The sequence below is a fragment of the Diabrotica undecimpunctata genome, chromosome 6 (genome assembly GCF_040954645.1).
Source record: "Diabrotica undecimpunctata isolate CICGRU chromosome 6, icDiaUnde3, whole genome shotgun sequence".
Classification (NCBI taxonomy): Eukaryota; Metazoa; Arthropoda; class Insecta; order Coleoptera; family Chrysomelidae; genus Diabrotica; species Diabrotica undecimpunctata.
Genome location: NC_092808.1, coordinates 84,760,786 through 84,772,839, shown reverse-complemented (window position 1 = coordinate 84,772,839; position 12,054 = coordinate 84,760,786). Strand labels below are relative to the sequence as shown.

Below are 12,054 nucleotides of genomic sequence, written 5' to 3'. Positions count from 1 at the left end.
TGAATGAGTAGAATCCTTAGCGAGCTCGTCTACTATTTCATTACCTTTTATCCCGGAGTGACTTTTTGCCCAAATAAATGTTATATCTTTGTTTCTCATTTTTTGTTTAATGTCACATATCAGCTCACATGTTTTATGGTTTAACTCAGTATTATTAAGTCCACTAAGAATTGACTTAGAGTCTGAGATGATCACAGCATCTTGCAAATTTGCGTGCTCTAGCCAATCCAGAGCTTTCCTAATAGCTACCGCTTCTGCAGTGTAAATAGAGCAATGTGGAGGAAGCTTTATTTTAAGTGATTTGTTTTTGGAAGGAATATACACTGCAGACCCTACTTTCCCATCGTTCAGTTTAGAACCATCTGTGTAAATTATAGTTTCATTAGTATATTCACTCAATATGGAGTTCAACAGCTTGTTATTTATTTGATGTGAATCTGAATATTTCGGAAATATAATATTTAATTTTTTTAAGATTGTATTAAATTCTAATTTATAAGATGGTTTAATATAATTTGTTGAAAGTGTAACCGGTAAATCATTGGTTTCCAGAAAGGCATCTGCTAATGGTGGTGAATTTTTTATTCTCCAATAATTGTTTACTAGATTTTGAATGGATAACTCATACAGCATACTTAGTAGGCCACTTGTTCTAGCCCTTAATTTTAAAACATATTTTGTTGCTAATAAATTTCTACGATATTCTAATGGCATTTCATTACTTTCAGCAAGTAACAGGGGGCATGGTGTTGATTTCATAGCACCCAAAGTTAATCTCAAACTTTTAAACTGAATACGATCTATTTTTAGTAAATGTGTTTTGCTTGCTGATCCGTATAACACACATCCGTAATCCAAAATTGATCGCACGTAGGTCCTGTAAAACATCAATGCAACTTTGGGATCAGCACCCCATTTTCTGCAAGTGACACATTTAAGAAGATTAATGCCTTTCTCACATCTTTTTTTTACATATTGGACATGTTTAGACCATAGTAATTTGGGGTCTAGGATTATACCAAGATATTTATATTCAGTGACAACGGGTATATCATATCCTGACAGGTGTAGACTATCAGGCGTACGTAACCTATGTCTTGTAAATATCATAATGGCAGATTTTTCTGGGGATATAGTAAGTTCGTGGTCTTTAGTCCAATTATCTACTAGTTTCATGATGTGTTCCAGGACCTCCACACAATCGTCATATGAATCACGGACGGAGTAAATACATATATCATCGGCGTACTGTATACATTTTATGGAATCAACAAAAATGTCGTGTATACTTGCCGAAAATATGTTGAAGAGAATTGGGCTTAATACAGACCCCTGTGGTAATCCTGTATGAGTTATTCGTGGACCATATAACTGATTACTATGGTCTCTGATATATAAAGTTCGGTTGCTAAAAAGATTAACTATATTAGCGGATAAATTTGTGGAAAACCCCAGTTTGCATAACTTTGAATGCATTACTGTTAAATTAACACAGTCGTAAGCGCCTTTAAGGTCTAGAAAGAAACATGCTAAATATTTACTTTTTGAAAAATTTAGTTGGATATCTGTTGTTAAGTGACTTATTGCATCTAGTGTTCCCAGACCAGATCGAAATCCGTATTGAGTGCTTGGCAAAAGATTATAGTGTTCGACTGTCCAGTTAAGACGATTTTTAATAATTCTTTCGAAAGTTTTTGTTATACAAGACAATAGAGAAATGGGTCGATAAGACGATGAGAGAGTTTTGTCTTTGTTGGGTTTGATAAAAAGACATATAATTGTTTCTTTCATTTTGTCAATGTAATTTCCTTTCAAAAGCCAATCATTAAATATTTTTAATAAATGATTTTTTGCCTTATCGGGAAGGTGGTTAATTATGGAATAAGTAATATAATCTTTCCCGGGCGCAGTAGATTTTGATATTTTAATAGCTGCATCCAGTTCTTGGATGTTTATTGGATTTTCTAGTAATTTAAATTTTCGCATATGAAAAAACACATCCAACTTGGTAATGAAATCCTTTTGTATCTATAAATCTATTTTTAGAAAAGCACGTACCTACTTAAAACAGGTATTTGGTAGTACACATATCTGTTACATACTGTAATGCGTATGAATGATAACAAAAGTAAGGAGTCCATATGAACCGTTTAGAATATCCGCTGGAAATAAACGGCTTAATCCCATAGTTGCCAAACTATCAGAGTTTACTTAAACCGATATACTTATGGTTCCAATATACACGGAAAAAGATCTGAACGACCCCTATAATATATACACGTGAACTACGAGATATACATTCATGATACAGGGGTAATTAGGGGCTCCACAAAATTTTTAAAAATTATGAAACTATACATGTTAACGAATCGACAGAGCCAATATTATGGAATGGTCAAGTGAGCTCCGTATATCGGTGGCCACTTGACCATGGAGCTCACTTGAACCTGAATTTTAACATGGGCGGAGTCCACTTTATGCCGTATATATATATATATACATAGATATATATATATATATATATATATATATATATATATTATATATATAAATATATATATATATATATATATATATATTATATATATAAATATATATATATATATATATATATATACATATAGATATATATATATATATATATATATATATATATATATATATATATATATATATATATATATATATATATATATATATATATATATATATATATAGTAAACTCTTAAATTTTGGGGAAATCTGCAAAAAGGACTCTAATGAGTATCAATTGTTTCGCCAAACGTTTTTGCCAAAGAGAAACTATGTGCAAAAAACAGTTTTTCTAGCGTTGGAAATGTATGGTAGCTTTGAACTTAAAACGTAAAGGTTTACCCAAGGTTAATCGAAAATCCCAATGTAACTACATATAAAAGGAGGTAATTCTTTGAATTGTCGGCAATAACTAAATTTTTGATTGTTAGAAAGTTTAAATGTGAGGTTCTGTTTTAGCCAGAACGCATGTGCTGACAAATTCAATTAGTTGTTTTGAATATTTATGTCGTTAAGGTTCATTGGTAAAACCGAATGAAATTAAATCCCAGTATAGGGAAATATTATTTTAGATTTTCTTTTTTAATTATATTATATTGTTCATTTATTATTATAATATCTTATTGAGATGTATCTAAGAAAAGCAAGGATATGATTTAAGTAAGAAGTGGTATATATCGCTTAGATTCTTAATGTCGCTCTTAAATGGAGAAATCGTTAAGGAAAATATAAGACATTTTAATGAACTCTCTTTAAGATTTATTGTTCTCACGGTGGAGAATTGTAGTGTTAGTATAGTCCATGAGATAACCAGTGGAATGGACATGTTTAGCTAATGCACAACGGTCAGGGTGAAGTCGGGAATCACTTTTGTGTAGTGTAATACGTGATTTCAATAATTGAGATGTTTGGTCGATGTAGGAATTGCTGCAAGAGAGGCATGGAATGTTGTAGACAATGTTACCAAGCCTATCTATGGGAGTCTTATAAGCCTATTTATGGGAGAATGTTGTAGAAAATGTTACTAAGCCTATCTATGGGAGTCTTATAAGCCTATTTATGGTAGTCTTAAGACTCCCATAGATAGGCTTAGTAACATTGTCTACAATATTCCATGCCTCTCTTGCTGCAATTCCTACATCGGCCAAACATCTCAATTATTGAAATCACGTATTACACTACACAAAAGTGATTCCCGACTTCACCCTGACCGTTGTGCATTAGCTAAACATGTCCATTCCACTGGTTATCTCATGGACTATACTACCACTACAATTCTCCACCGTGAGAACAATAAATCTAAGAGAGAGTTTATTGAAATGTCTTATATTTTCCTTAACGATTTCTCCATTAATGTTAAGAGCGACAGAATCTAAGCGATATATACCACTTCTTACTTAAATCTTATACCAAGAACAATACAACGTCACAGATAGCTAACTTGACGGATATATCCATTAACAACTAACCTACTTTAATAATTAATTTTCATTAACTAAAAAAAGATAACATTCCCTTGCTTTTCTTAGATACATCTCAATAAGATATTATACTAATACATGAACAATATAATATAATTAAAAAAGAAAATCTAAAATAATATTTCCCTATACTGGGATTTAATTTCATTCGGTTTTACCAATGAACCTTAACGACATAAAGATTCAAAACAACTAATTGAATTTGTCAGCACATGCGTTCTGGCTAAAACAGAACCTCACATTTAAACTTTCTAACAATCAAAAATTTAGTTATTGCCGACAATTCAAAGAATTACCTCCTTTTAAATGTAGTTACATTTGGTTTTTCGATTAACCTTGGGTAAACCTTTACGTTTTAAGTTCAAAGCTACCATACATTTCCAACGTTAAAAAAACTGTTTTTTGCACATAGTAACAAAAAACACCATTATGTTGTTACTAGCAAAGTTTTTTTTTAATAGTCTAACTCTACAATTCTAAGTTACGGTAAGATCAATAATGTTTTTAATAGATAATATATGGTAGCTAATTATAATTTATTCTCTTTCAGCCCTGAAGAAGCCAAATTAATTCTCTTTGGCAAAAACGTTCGGCGAAACAATTGATACTCATTAGAGTCCTTCTTGCAGTTTTCTCCAATATTTAAGAGTTTACTATTTAACTTATCTGCAAAGATTAAATTTCTTTTCTATATATATATATATATATATATATATATATATATATATATAAATTTATTCTTTCGTTTTTGTTTGTATGTTGTTTAACATCATTCTTATAAAATAATTAGTATCCATTCGCCGAATTCTGTTAATCAGTAGTGTGTTCTTAACACCTTTTCTCCTATGCAGGTATAAAATCGCTTGATAATTTTCTTGTATATATTTAGTCACGAGTGGCAGTGGTAAATCTATTATTTGATACAGAGCATCTGTCTAAGTCATCTTTTATCACATCTCTTGTTTCCGTTAATTTGTTTTATATCCGGATTTGACTTTCTACTTTAAGGTACATAATCTAAGCTACAAGCTTTCTACATTGCTGGTAATGAAAATTCTCTGTTTATATTGCCATATGTGCTTTAGAAGTATATGAAGAGCTGATGTGTGTCGATGTTGTATTTACTTGTTTTTTTGAGGATCTGTCGTAGAACAAGTATCTGGCCTATTGTCGACTTCTGTCTACAGAAGCTACATTGGTATTTGCCAACTATTTTTTCAGGGTGTGGTCTAGCGAAATATAACTATACCATAAGAATTTCTAATTAAAGTTTCACTGACCGTCCAATAACAGGCACAAGACTAAAATGCTTTTTAGCAAATTTTTTGAGATTAGCCATGTTTACAATAAAAAAAGATCTATTGTAAAAAACGTCTACCCTAAGATAAACAGATTTATGTGTTAAGTGAGTTTGTCGTTAATCCGTTTGGTTCTATTAAAACAGTTACTTACGTTTCTAAAATAGATTTAAAAGAAGTATTATTAATATTCTTAAAGGAAAATGATTAAAACAATAAAAATGACGAAATGAGAAAATTATTAGGCGTAAAACTATTATCTTCTTCCTTTGCCCTATCCGTTTCGGACGTTGCCTATTAACAAGGCTATTTTGACTTTGTTTACGGCACCTCTGAACAGTTTGGTCGATGTTAGTTCGAACCATTGTCGCAGGTTATGCATCCATGAGTGTCGTCTTCTTCCCGGTCCCCTCCTACTGTCGATTCTTCCTTGGACTATTAACTGTAGCAGCCGGTACTTAGTATGCCTCATGACATGTCCGAAGTACTCAAGCTTCCGTTTCTTTACGGAAATACTATTATCATGTGCATAAAATCAAGCCAATATTTTAAGTAAAGTGAACTGTCGGTCGAATCTCAAGTTAAAACATGGACCGGAAGAAGGTTTTAGAAGTTTCGTTCTATTCTGCATAATAAAAGTAAAGTTTGTGTAATCTTCAGCTCAGGTGTAGTGTTAATGTTTTTGAGGTCACGCAAGCGTCCCTAACATTACTTAACGACCACTTTGGTAGCCGAGAGAGACAGGTCATAATATTTCTACAAGGTTGTAGAAATAAGGTTGTAATTGATGAATATAAAGCAAAACATCTAGAAAAAGATCATTTACTGGAGTATCTATCTTTCGAATTTGGTAGGTAATCAGCAAATGAAATATGTCAAAAGTTGAGGTCTCCAAATATTATAGCTTTATTCAGTACGAAAAATTCTCAATAAGCTAAACGAATAGGTTTTAATTGCTGCCACTTTACCATCCGAACCAAACGATTTGTTTTTAATTATTAATGTGTCTGTTATATTTTATATGTTTGTGCTTTTGCCATATTAAAACTATATTTTCTATTTTTCAGAGCTTGTCATCGAAAGGTAGTTTCTAAGAGTATGCAGTAAACAAAAATTATTTTATTGTATATTAAATCAATAAATTGAAATTATCGTTGTAATTATTTTTATTCATAAACAACCATTAAAGAAACAGACAGTAGGTATAACAATCAGAAAGAAATAATAAATAATAATCAATAATTTATTTGAAAAACAAAATAAGATTATTTAAATAAAAAAAAAAACATTAAAATTCTCATATTGCTGTTATTATTAATCTATACATTAAGAACGGTACAATATTGCTCGAAAGTAAAAGTTAGCAAACAACGTAGGGTAGAGTTGGAGTGGAGTAGAATGCAGTCAAAAAATTATTTCATTTTTGAGTGAAGTTATTTATCGATAACTTGTAATTATCTTTGTTAGTCTTTTTATTCATTTAACAACATTCATTTGCATATATACATTCATTTACAATAATTAAAGAACCAGAAACAAGTTATAACAACACAAAAGGAATGGTAAATACTAATAAATTATTTATCTAAAAAACACAATACGGTTGTATTTTGTTTTTATATGTCAAAAGTGACAAAAAAGATAAAAGTCACCAAAGGACTTCGCCAAGGCTGCTGCATTGCACCTACACTCTTTAAGATTTATTTGGAGGGGGTTTTGGATATTTGGAAAAGAAAATGTGAACCTATGGGTGTTAAAATTGGAGACCATACACTGTACAGCTTGTATTTTGCTGATGACCAAGTAATACTTGCAGAAGATCAAGATGATATCCACTACATGTTACGAAAAATAGATGAAGAATATACTAAGTGGGGCTTATCAATTAATCCATCAAAAACAGAGTACGTAGTAGTGGGAGGTGAAGGAAAGCACTTAGAACTAGGAATCAAATAAATTCAAAATACTGATAGCTATAAATATCTCGGTGTAAACATTACAAACAATGGTCGGAATACAAAAGAAATAGCTACTAGAATTGGTCAAGGAAATTCAGCAATACGTCAACTGAATAGTATACTTTGGAATAACCACATCACCCGAAACACAAAAATTAGGTTTCTTAATATTGTTCTGAAGCTATTTTCTTGCTTCTTCTGGCATTTTAAATGAATTACTATTTAAATGAGAATAAGCCACAATTAAAGGTTAAAATACGTTTATTGACGTTTCAATTTCCACTTCGGAAATTGTTCTCAAAATACAAACAGTAAATTAAACAAATTTTGTTTTTTTATTTAATAATAATAATAATTTTTAACAAAATTTGTTTAATTTACTAATGTTTGTATTTTGAGAACGATTTCTGAAGTGGAAATTGAAACGTCAATAAACGTATTTTAACCTTTAATTGTGGCTTATTCAGCTTAATAAATAAAAATGACGCATCCAAAATAAAAGCAATGGAAATGAATTATTGAAGAAAGATGTTGCCAACTCACTAGAAGAGATAGAGTAAGGAATACTGAAATCAGAGAGCGTATGGGCATAGATATTGACGTCCTGGAAACTATAGAATGCAAAAGGCTGAAATGGTATGGCCATATAGAAAGGATGAATGATCAACGATGGCCAAAGAGAATATTACAGTGGACCCCCACCAACCGCAGGAAAAAGGGAAGACCAAGAAGATCGTGGAGACAAGAAGTAAAAGGTGCAATGGAAGATAGGGGTCTACAAGTAGATGACTGGAACGATCGCAAGCGTTGGAAGCTAGGTTGCGAGAAACGGCGGCAGCTGTAATAACCTCGTTATATATATATATAAAATACGGTTGTTATAATTTGTTGTTATTACCATTACAACTCTCATTATTGATTGTCAAATAAAAGTCAGAATACATTTAGTTGGAACTTTCCAAAAAATACTCAATATTTATTAATCTTAAAGTATTTTTAATAGTTTCATTAAGTACAACTCGTTAAAAACTAAGTATTGTGCGGACTTCGACAATAGAAAAGTGTTTATCGATCGTCTATCAACTAAAGAAACAAATCGATCAAGAAAGAATATAGTGGCATAATTACAAATAAAAATTAGTGAACTTAATGGAGAAAATCTGTAAGTAATTTTAAGCTAATTAGAGATACTTAAGTCAAAACAAGTTCCTATTGTCTATATTACCTTATGCCATTAAACAACAAAAATGGATGATGTTAATACTCCAGGGTAGTCAATACCCCAGACGTTATTAACATCTTCAAACTCCTTTATATTATGCAGCATTAATCAACTCAACTTCAAAATTTTTATTCCAAGAAACAAGCTATTTTATATAATGCTCTGGAAAACGCCAAACTTGGGTATATCTATATGCACTGGAAAAAATTATAGAACCGAGATATATTATTTGTTCATCACGAATTTCAAATGACCGTATTTGTATTTACTTAGCTTGTTAAGAATTAGCAGGAACTGTCATGAATGCTGACAACGGAAGAATAACTATCAGTCAACAAACAATATATGCTCGACAATTAATTACAGAAAATGAAAGATTACTGATCTCTAATGTCTGCCCTAGTATTCTTTGCACTTTCATAGAATCTAAACTTGAAAAATTAGCCCTCAATTTATTAACTCCAATTAATTTTTTATAAATACGTACATCAAACCCAGACTATAGACGTATACTGAGCTTTCGAAGATATACATTTATCTCTCCGGAAGCGATACTAATTTCTTCCTCAATTGACATAAACTAAGATCAAACATCTTAGCGTATTTTCTTATTTTAAAAAATACAAATGTGTTACTTTGGTATAAAATTTGACCATTTGTATCAAATTGACCACCCTATACATATCCAAATCAAAATTTAACAACAACAGTACCAACTACTACTATTTACAGTAGGTAATACTGTTCCACATGACATTTTGATCACATTAGCATCTTCAGCGAATTCCTCTTCATTACAATCCTCAACTAGACCTCCTTCCTTAACTATACCTTTATTATTTATATTGTAACTGCATTTCAAATATTACTCTTAACGTCATTCTTAAGTTCTCAAACTACATGCACCACACACCACACATACAACCATAACAATTACCCAGTTATCAATAATACCTAATTTTTCACAAACTCATACATCAATCCTAAACTCTTCCTAAACACTTGCATGCCGCATTAATAGCATATCAATAGATACTATTGATACACATAAACTAATTAATACACCTAGTAAAAAAGCAAACACAGCTAAGCGCACCCTTAGATGAAATTCTAACCCCACCTTTATAAGAGGACCCTTCAGGTAGCGGGGACAAATGAGCGGAATCCAATTTAACCTACGTAATATTTTTTCACCCATTTTTCACTAATTTATCACCACCATAATAATTTTTCACCACCAAACCACTCTTACGGGGAGCGATTTTGCTGGCTTACGGTAAAAACTAGTAGTTTTAACCGCAACACAGTGCTCTGCTAGGTTTTTATGAATTTATTACCACACTAGTCATTATTCACCCCTCAACTACTCATTATGAGTCAACAATTCTGTTGGGTTAATATTTTAGGTGATAAAAAAATCTATTTTTACAATTTTACTGTACTCTTCTTGTAATTAAAAGTATAAATTGCTTGCCGGGTTTTTATTGAATTTTATCCACCCTCATAATTTTGAAGAACTAACAAGAATTTACGAAAATATAAGTATAGAAGAACACTGGACCAAATGCAAGGAAGCTATCCATACAGCGGCTAAAGGCTTTTTAAAACCTAACTAATCTAAATTAAACATAAATTGGTTTGACGAAGAATGTAGATCCATTAACCAACAGAAAAATGAAGCATATAAGAGACTTCCAGTCTCCCACCAGACTTCCTCAGTCAACAGACAAAAACTTCTACAGGCTATGGTGGAATTTCAAATGCCGCTTCATCTTGTTCAACTAACGGAACTTACACTCACAGGCGTAGAGAGTGTAGTCAGAATCCAAAACGACTTTTCAAGACCCTTCCATTGTAAAAATGGACCGAGACAGGGAGATGGACTGTCGTGTTTCTTATTTAACCTTGCACTAGAAAAAGTAATTCGAGAGTGCCACAATAATACGAATGGCACCATCTTTAATCTGTATGAGTGGTCGAATATGCAGATGACATAGACATTATTGCTAGGTCGACAGAATATCTGATCGAAGCATTTCGATCACTAAGGGCGTCTGCACTGAGAATAGGATTAAAAATAAACTCTCAGAAAACCAAGTATATGTATTGTACTTGATCAGGCAACCCGATACCTAGACTATTAATTGATTATCTGGAACTGGAAGATGTGGACACCTTCGTCTACCTGGGCTCGCTGCTGACCAAAGACAACAAAGTCAGCGAAGAAATTAAAAGAAGAATAGTGCTTGCCAATAAGTGCTATTATGGCTTGAGGAAACAGATGGCCCCAACTACCCAGAAAAATTAAAGGTACCATATATAAAACACTAATAAGGCCAGTGTTAACATATAGGTCAGAAACGTGGTCACTTACACAGAACGACCAAGAATTGCTTAAACGTTTCGAGAGAAAAATTCTAAGGAAAATATATGGAGGAATCCAAAAACAGGGTTTGTGGCGTAGGCGCTATAACTTTGAGTTATATATTGAGTTATATTTGATTTTTACACCTCGAATTATATAGGGAAATTTTAATACACTCAATTCATTATAAAGTTCAAAAAAATCACACAAATGGAAAGAAAAATAGAAATTATCCCAAATAATCTTAATTTAAATCTACGAAATGACGGCAGGAACACTTGGTATAATGCAACAACACGGAAGTTTTCAGGAATTGATTTGTCAATTTGTGAACCATCCTTGCAACCTAGCTTATCGTGGAACGTTTTACCTGATCTATATGGAAGTGATATCTTACCCATCTTAGTTAACGATCTGTTATACCATAAGCACAATACACACATCACCAAATAGTCCGTAAATAATGCCAACTGGACAATGTTTTCAACGTCGATTTCTTCATCAGCTATGGATAATAGAGAAATGTTAGACACAGATCAATATCTTTATGAAAAAACATACTTTTTCAATATAGTCATCATTGATGTAGCAAATAAATCCATTGGAAAAAAAGATTATCATCCAAAATGTTCACCTTTGCCGTAGTGGAACGATGAGTGCAAACAGGCAACAAGAGAATCTAAATCGGCTTTTAATACATATAAACGATATAAAACTACTGAAAATAATTTTAAATTTAAAAGAATAAGGGTTAAATGGTAAAAGTTTGTTTCAGAAACCAATAGATCTACTCTTTGGTCAAATCTGGAACATGATTAGAAGTATATCTGAAAATTCACATCATTCTATAGAGTACTTAATAAAAGATAACCAGACATTTACGTCTGAATGCAATATATCTGAAATAATTACCAATCAATATTGTACTGCTTCCAGTGGTAAAAGCTATTCAATATAATTCTTAAATAAGATACGATTTGAAGAAAATTAAGCAACTCTATTAATCAAAAACACTTCACAAATAATCCTATAAGCTTTACTGAATTTATTTAAACTATTTACTCCATTAGAAATACTAGTCCAGGATCAGATAATATACATTCTTTTTTTTGTTGATTTGTTAATTTATGTTTGCATTTTCTTCGTTTGTTTTTAGTTCTTTTACCTTATAATTCTTACTACCCGTTACCCAAGGGTA

The 12,054-nt window shown here is 31.6% G+C and overlaps 1 protein-coding gene across 1 annotated transcript in view; it reads left to right on the top strand.

Moving 5' to 3' along the window:
- Positions 1 to 6,471, top strand: part of LOC140442708 (uncharacterized) — a 68,823-nt gene extending 62,352 nt beyond the window's left edge. Inside the window, exon 9 of the mRNA XM_072533692.1 lies at positions 6,379 to 6,471. The gene's annotated coding sequence lies outside the window, so the exon portion shown is untranslated. The remainder of the gene's footprint in view (positions 1 to 6,378) is intronic.
- Positions 6,472 to 12,054: the final 5,583 nt, after the last annotated feature.